Source organism: Phoca vitulina, unplaced genomic scaffold (assembly GCF_004348235.1).
Source record: "Phoca vitulina isolate PV1807 unplaced genomic scaffold, GSC_HSeal_1.0 scaffold5, whole genome shotgun sequence".
Lineage (NCBI taxonomy): Eukaryota > Metazoa > Chordata > Mammalia > Carnivora > Phocidae > Phoca > Phoca vitulina.
Genome location: NW_022589708.1, coordinates 3351105 through 3359823, shown reverse-complemented (window position 1 = coordinate 3359823; position 8719 = coordinate 3351105). Strand labels below are relative to the sequence as shown.

At 46.6% G+C, this 8719-nt stretch overlaps 1 long non-coding RNA gene across 1 annotated transcript; it reads right to left on the bottom strand.

The window, feature by feature from the left end:
• Positions 1–295: 295 nt before the first annotated feature.
• Positions 296–3717, bottom strand: LOC116631360. Its single transcript, XR_004299169.1, has 3 exons — positions 3694–3717; positions 1349–1405; positions 296–622 (listed from the first exon to the last, which is right to left on the bottom strand). It is a non-coding gene; the product is annotated as an uncharacterized LOC116631360 (long non-coding RNA).
• Positions 3718–8719: the final 5002 nt, after the last annotated feature.

The following is an 8719-nucleotide window of genomic DNA, read 5'->3' as shown; positions in this document are numbered from 1 at the left end:
CAAGGTTTATGTGTCTGTCTCCAATCAGCAATTAAGGCCATCTGCTTCCATGCTAACGATTGTCATCGTTATCTCCTGCAGCCCAGCTGCCTGCCAAAGCCGGCTCTCCGCGAAATAATACCGAGGGGGATAATCGAAGGGATGCTCTGACGCAGATATTCCAAGTTCCGTCTCTGGACCCAGTGAAGGACTAGATACAATAAACATTTTAGTGAAATCATACCTCAATTTTACATCTGATTTTTATTAAAAGTTGCCTCAAGCTGTATGTAAATGAAAGCTATTGATGCGTTTTGTCGTGAAATGGTGGTGATAAGGCTGTCCAATGAGGTGTCTGAGTCTGGCTGGCCAGGAACAGGGCATGAGGAGAGCGGTCCTCCCCTCAGAGCGGCGGGGTGCTCTCACCTCTCCAGCGACAGGCCCTGCAGTGTATGCTCCCTGATCCCCCCAAGGCTGCCACAAAGCTCAAAATTTGGGTTTAATTTAGGCACCGGATCCACTGCTTCGCCTGCTTTGTTTCCCATGCACTGAATCTTTCATATGATGTTTGTTTGCTTGTTTTCTTCCATCTTGTTTGCAAGATGCCTTCACTCCTTTTTGGAGAGAAGAAAGATATACATTCCTGAAAAGTCAAAGTGTTATGATGATAAAGGGCAAAATTATGCCATGTTATCTCACTATCAATTATTAATATGACACACCAGACAGGGAAATTGTCCTCCCTGGTAACCAGGAACAAGCCTCAGGCATGGACCCCACAGCAGGCAGGGGTGGCCTGGCAAGGTGAGACCTCCACTGCCTGGCTTGTCCTGTTTCTACCCATCTTCCCTCCCCTCTCGCTTGTCAGAAGGGACCTGGAAGCTCCTTCTGTAGGAATCTCGTGTTTATCCTCCGTGGAGGTCTGAGCTGCCCTCTTCCAACCTCTTCCCACCTCATTCCTCCTTAGGTTTCACCTGCCTCTGAGCTCGTGGCTCCCAACCCAAACGTCCAGCTGCAGAATCTCTTCAAGTTCCAGAACATATTGGAACCAAATAACGCTCTGCTGCTGCAGTGAAAGTCTTGAGTAAATATTAGACAAGTCGAGAGCATAAGATTGCATCTGGAGAGTTAGTTGTTCTCAAGGAAGATGAGTAAGCAGAAGTTGGGATAATACCTGTGTACCTTGACTAGAAAGCTCTATTCTGCAATCCGGGTTGTCTAGACTCTTTTCTTTGTAGATCCTTGGTTATCGCTCTAACCCTCAGTTTCTACCTGTTACTCGAAAACACCGTTCCATGGGCAAATAGATTGCAAAGCCCCTTGTCTTCTCAGGCACCGGATACGGAGGATCTATGAGGGGAGGGTGTACCTGTAACATACTGAGTCTCGTATGTTCCTGTGGGATGCACCAGTGTTTCATGTACCACTAGGATGGGAAGAAAAACAGTGCTCATTAAAAATGAGACAAGGCTACCTTCATTTCAAATTTCTGATTTCTCCTTAGGAGGTTTTCAGTACCTTATTAAGGCATAATCGACGTGCAATAAACTGCCTATCTTAAAAGTACACAGCTTCACCTGTCCCATATGTGTATCTGGGAAACCATCACCTCTGTCAAGAAAATGAACTCATCCACGTGTCCAAATGCCTCCTCGAGTCCCTTCGTGATTCCGCCCTGGCATCCTTCCCCCCACCTCCACCCTTCTCCCCAGGGAAATGCTGATGTGGTTTCCTGTCTCTACAGATCAGTTTGCTAGAACTTTATTTAAGTGGAATTGTACAAGTTCCTCTTTCTGTCTGACTTCTTCTTCGTAGCTTAGTTATGTTAAGATTCATCCATTTGTAGTATGCATCACCTGTTCATTTTATTTATTGCTGAGTGGTGGTCCATTGTGTGAACAGACCAGTTTGTTTATCCATTCACCTTTGATGGGGTTTCGGGTTGTTTCCACTTTTTGGATATTACAAAGTCACCCTCTATAAATAGTCTGGTACATTCTTATGTGAAAATATGCTTTCGTTTCTTTTGTTTTATGACCAAACATATCTTGGTAAATACTCTGCATGCATTTGAAAGGGCTGTGTATTCTGTTTGGTCCATAATTGCCAGTTAGGTCAAGGTGGTTGGCAGTGTTGTTCAAATCTTCTATGTTCTTGCCAATTTTCCATTTTTTTGTATCAATTTTTGAGAGATAGGTATTGAAATCTAGGGCTATGGATTTTTCCGCTTCTTCATGCATGTCTATCAGTTCTTGTTTCATGTATTTAAAAGTTCTCTTAGGTGCATAAACCTTTAGAATTGTTGTATTCTCTTGGTGAATTGATTCCTTTATCATCATCAAATGAGTTTTCTTATCCTTTAAGTGTTTGGTCAGCTGAACTATCGAGGGTTTTCACCACCTCTTCGTGCCCCAGGAATAACAGCTAAGTCACATGTGATTCAGGCAAGGGTAGCCTGGCTCTCAGTGCCCGGCAGGTGCATGGGAACCTCAGAGATGCTATAATGTAGAACACCAGTGTGATCAGTGTGTGCTTAGACCTGATGGTATATGGACATTATACCAGGTTTGTGAAACTGATTACTTTTAATGGAAATCTTCCAGGAACATTCTCTGGCAAGTCTTTCATTCACCTTGGGTTATTGTCTGTTGCGACAGTGCAAACTCATTTTAGCTGTGCTGTAGAGTGACATGGGAAATGGGAAATGTCGATGTGGGCTCACTGTGTCAGGGATGGGGAGGGCTGTTTGTGCTTCTCCCTGAAGGGGTGGTGAGTAAGTCCTGGTCTCCTGCTGCCCTCCCCGCGTGGATGCCATCCTGCCTGTGCCAACCTGGAGGGCTCTGTGTTTTTTCGTTAAAGATGTCATTCCACTTGTAATTCTGCCTGCATTCCAGCCATCTCTGCATGTAGGTCCCACACCTCTGCGCACGGAAGACGCCCCGAATTGAAATCGCCATCTTTCCTACAGAGTCTGCTCCCCTGTGCCTACGCTCATTCTCAGGTAATCAAATGAGCGTGGATATGACCACATACATGCACGTGTGTGCACGTGGACACACACACACACACACACACCATGCTCCCCATTCATTCTGGCCTCGCTGGTCTTCCCCAAGCTCCCCCGTGAGTGTCATCTCTCATGTTTTCCCCTCCCTCCCCCTCTCCTTTCCCATATAACACCTTTGCTCCGGCCCCCCTGAAATTCTCATTATGCCTCAGGCGTGCGTTTTCCTTTCATTAATTTGTGCCAAGAACACACTTAACTTTTAAATTTACATCTAGAAAATTATTTCTCATCCACTACGGCAGAACTCAAATTGTTTCCCTCAGCAGAGATTTCCTGCAGTCCCAGGGCAGACTTAACCATTCCCTTCGAGCTGCCTCCGCTCTCCATCCGTCCCTGCAGGTCTGAGGTGCCGACTGCACGGCTGACTCCCTCTCTGGGCTACGTCCTAAGGAAACAGAACCCGTTCTATGAACGACTAGTTCTCCACTCTCGGTCACGCACCTCAATGTGTCAACTGACACATGTAGGTGTGAGGGTTTCCTGACCTCCCTGCCCCTCCTTACAGACCCTGTCCTCAGTCTCGGCTTTCCTCCTAACACTCTGCCAGGTGAAACTCCCAGGTGCTTCCTTGCTCTGCGTGCTTCTGAGCCCGGCCGCAGCCTGCTCGTGGCTGGCGCCGAGGTCTGCGCGCGGCTCCGTCCGCTCACCTGTCTGGTGCCCTGCGTGCCCTGCGTGCCCTCCGTCTTCCTCGTGACAGGTTCGTGCCTCAGCTCTGTACCCTCAACGCTGCCCTTGGGTGTGTGCCTGGAGTTCCCGGGTTATCTTATTAACTCTCCATATAATGGGAGGGGATATTTATCTACCCTTTGGAAGAGCATTATTTCTGGGAAATAAGCCTGGATTCCTGGCAGAGTGTAACCAGGAGGACCATTGCCCTGTAAACAAAATCGCATCCGTGCCGCACCTCAACGGTATGTTCAAAAGGACTGTGTGCCTGCGAGCCAGCCCCGGCCAGGCAGGGCACAAGCATTCCGCAACTGTTTGCCAGGACCCTTGGCCCCAGCTCTCTAGAACATTCTAGGCTCTCAAGGGTATGAAGGAAAAGTAATAATTTCCCTGTCCCTACACTGGTAGATCAAGACAAAATAAGAAACTAGTAAAAATAACTTGGAAAACTCAGCATGTACAGAACTCAGATGGCATTTTCAGGACCTTGACCTTGAATTACAGCCATGCATGAGAATGGGAAGCAACATTGATCGACTCTTTTTTAAATCAGTAGGGAAAAAAAAAAGAAAGAAAGAAAACTAGATAGTCAAAGTGGAGAATTCCTTCTTTTATATACTTCTATTCATTCAGTCGTAGTCAAATACTGGTCAGTTCCTCTGCCAGAGGAAAGGAACAGAGAGCTTGATTCACGGATTTCCAAAACAATGGAAGTGCTATGGTTTTTAATGTGTTATCCAAAATTGGGAAACTTTTATTAATCTGCTCATTTTAAAACTCAGGAAAATCTTCTCGGTTTTGCTTGTGGAATAATTTGCCGAATGCTTAAGCTGATATTTTATTTTTGCTTGGACAGGTCCTCTTGGACATTTTCAAAGTCAGCCAGCTTTTACAAATGTGCAAGTATCTCCCAAGCACTGCGGTGTGTATAAACAGAAACTGCACTCTTTAGGCTTTCTCCCCAGATCATAATGTTAAAGATAAATTTTAAGTCGTTTTTAAGAAGTCTAAACAAGTATGTCTACATTCTAAGTAGTCAGATACATTTTATGCAGATGCCCCAAGCTTTCCCAATACATATGTTAATGTCCTGAAAAGAAAGAAAGTATTTGACTATATTGCCTCAAAGTAAAGTATTTGGATTTTTAAATTTAATATAGTTTGCTTTCCCATTCAAAAGAGCATTACCATTTTCCAGTAAAGAAAGTAATACAATTCAGAGGATTTCTTTCAACTACATAATTTTCAATAATTCATAATGCCTTAGGATTTATTTTAAAAGAAGCAAGTCATCACCAGATTGCTTACATTAATTCCTGTAAAGCCACATGCGAAATTCATTTTGGGCCTCTGACAAAGCTTTTATATTAAGGATGGTTTTTTTCATTTATTAAATTCACTTATGTGAGAGTTAACAAAAGCTGTTTACTTGAAGACTTAAACAGGCTATAATGTTTTCAGTGTGCTGAAAAATGTGTGTTATCTTTGCCTTTCAATTATTAAAGGGAAAAAAAGAACACACTCTTCAGTCTGTCTACTCCCTCTCGGACGATTCCAGTTTATTTCTGGCCCCCCATTGCCGGTCTGTGCCCCCAAATCCAACATAGATGTTTTCAAAAACAGTTTCTGCTCTAACAAAACAAGAGTTTATGATTCACTTTCAGACTTTGTTCTTTCAACTAACTTGTTTGTCCAGGAAAACAGATTTCCAAGACTTGCACACACAGCAGGATCTTTGTGCCCCTGTTTTTACTCCTCTGTTGCTCGGATGACACGACTTTTGGCTCATAAAACAAGCACGAGAGATAAGTGGAGAAAAACACGATAATCTTGTGAGGTTTTTTTTCCCCAGTGATGCACCATCCCTAGCCGAGGAAAAGGGCAGGCTTGTAAAATGACCCAGCGACATGGAACCGAAACACTTAAAATCCCCCAACCTGCGGGCTGCTGAGAATGCGTTTCTTCCCTGTGTATCTAGCATGCCTGGACCTGCCAGAGCATTTGTTACATTTTGATACATTTATCCAAGCTGTTTGTATCATTTTTCTCTTTTCTTCCAGGCTGCTCCCCACTCTGCCTCAAGTCCATCCCCTGCTCCTTGCCGGCTCCCTGCTTGGAGTCTTCACCCTCTGTTGCATTCGTTAAAATTGCTGTCCCCAGATCTCCCCGCCCATCCACCTACTCTGAGGCCTAAAGGCAGGTGGTTACGTCTTCAAGTTCAATCGCAAAAACTGCTTCCTACATTCGTACTTGGAGGAAAACCACCACCATGGAGGGTGCGCCATGCAAATCAGCTGGAGGTAGAAGGCGCCGTCTTGCATTTCTAAGCAGTAGAGCAGAGAGATAAGAGCCAGTGAAGTTTAAACACCTCTCCCTTCAAGCGTGAAAAAGAAAAGGCAGGTATTGCCCGCGAGTGATAAGTACGGCGCACCAACGTCCTCCTGCGTCATTGGGCCCCCCGTGCGCTGAGGTTGCGGCGAGCTGCGGCCGTCACCCCGCCGCTGTGCGGGTCTGGCGGCTGTCCTGATGCGGGTGCGGCACCCACAGGCTCTGGTCCCCTGGGATCGGCCAGCTCCCCGGAAGGAAATACTAGGCCCAACATCCGACTGGAGCGGCAGCTTTGGCCCTAGTTAGGCAAGAGAAGGGAGATCCTAGTGACCACCCACCAATGTGGGATTAGAGCAAGAGAAGGGAAACAAAAAAACCACAAGTGTGTCTGCCTTGTGCTTCGAGTCGGGGTCCCTCCCAGGACAGTGTGGGTGCAGACCAGGGGCCGTGAGCTGCCGGTGCAGCCGAGGGAGGGCCTGGTCTGCTCTGCGCTCACACCCTCCTGCGTGGCCTTTGGGACTCGGCTGCAGGGGGACGGGGCGTCCAGAAGACCCCGTCTGGCTTCCCGCCACCACCTCCTGAGACAGAACCGCAGGCAAGGCCCTGACCACTTTGAACCTCAGAGTCCTCTTCGGGCAGGACAATCACAGGATTGTTTGAGGGGCAGATAAAAAAACACTTGGTGAAACTCTGCAAGGATTGCACGTGGCTCTTCCACTGTTTGCAGTTCCATTTCTTCTAGATCTTTCTCCGAGCCCCCGTCCTCTCCCAGCTCCTTTTCCCCGACTCTCCTCTGCTCTATCCTCACCAGTAATTCCTTTGCTGACTTCAGTTTCTCCATTTACCGGCTTTCCTTCCTCTGTCCCCATTTCGTTTTCTCTTTCTCTGTTTTCTGTACCAGCGAATTCAGAAAATATCAACAGAAGCCTCCCATACCGTTTTACCCTCGCTGGCAAGAGAAGGAGGGCTAGGACCACATGAATTGAAATTAGAAATGGTTCCAACCTATGCATAATTCCGCTTGCTAGAGAATGAAGGACAAGACTGTACTTCTTCAATAACTTTGCTAATAGATGAGAGAATCATGTACGATTTTCTGCTAAAAGTTTTCAGTCTAAAATAGGTTTGTCCTAAGAAGGTAGATTCATTTTTTGTTAATACACAGACCAACTACGGAAGATGTGTGTGTGTGTGAAAGTCGTTTTCCATATGCTACTATTGACTAAGAAAATACTTGCAGGCCGCAAGGGTAGAATAAAACATAATGTAGAAATTATTTTTTATATTATTACAGTAAGAACTGAAAGAGAAAGTGATGGGGAAGAGAAACGTGACAGACAGGGAGAGAAGGAAGTGGGAAGGAGAAAGGAGAGAAACAGGGAACTCTACTTAAATGTAAACACTTGGTGCATAATGTAGGTAGTTCCCAAAATTCCGTTTGTAAAAAACATTGCCAGGAAAGATTTCTGACAATTTTAAATCCACGTCCTCGGCCCCCACCTCATGTATTCTGATCTGGGGGCTGGGGCTGGTGTCCTGGAGCCGACACCTGCTCGAGCGCACCCCGGGAATTTGTCTACAGGTGTTGCATTTTCAGGTTAGTGAAGTTGTCCCCAGATCCATGACTCATGTTAGATTCCTTCAGGGGGCTTAGAAAATACGGATCCTGGTTGTTGGATGGGGTCCAAGCATCAGTCCTTGTAAAATCTTCCTCGATGATCCCCAGACTCAGCTAATGTCCGGAGCGATTGCCCGAGGGGTATTAACGAACGTTGGGCTCAGAAAACCTAGGGTAATAGCCATAGCCCCCACACCCAGCTGTGTGACTTTGAACCCATGACTAAACCCCTCTGGGCCTCTGTATTCGCCTCTGGAAATTAGGGGACACTCATTTCCACCGCAGGGATTGGAGTAGTGGTTCTTTTTTTTTATTATTATGTTATGTTAATCACCATCCATTACATCATTCGTTTTTGATGTAGTGTTCCATGATTCGTTGTTTGCGTGTAACACCCAGTACTCCATGCAGTACGTGCCCTCCTTAATACCCATCACCAGACTCACCCATTGGAGTAGTGGTTCTTAACCTCGGCTGCTTATCACAGCTACCTGGGAGGTTTTAACCAGGTCAAGCCCCCCCACCCCAACTGAATCAGAATGTGGGGCAGCAAACTCAGGATTGGAACTCATGCTTGAGAACCCATGGATTGGAGATTAAAGGAGATACTGGTGTTGATATGGATGCTCTACTCCTCACAAAGGACCTCATAGCCGGCCTATGCTGGGTCCTCTCTGGGTGGGAAGGAACGTGCTAGTCTGCGGCACGGGATGCCTTTTCCCATCCTCGGCACCCCCACGAGGTAGATTCTGTGCTTCTGTAGGCATCTCCCACAGTCGCTGGCTGCTGGGTAAGTGTCCCCTTTCCCAGTGTAGACAGAAAAGGGGGCAAAGTGTGTCCAAGGAAGGCATGACCTCTGGTTCCCTGGTGGCAGTGCCCGGGGATTTGCGGGCAGCCCGGGCCGGCTACCATTCACTGCCAGCGGCAGATGGGTGCCTGCAAGTAAGGGACCGTCCACTGGAAGCAGGCAAGCGTCCAAGTGGAACAGAATATTCAGGAGAGAGACAGACAAAGGGTTTTCTTGGGTCTCTGACAAGATAGGAGAAACTGAAAAGATTGTA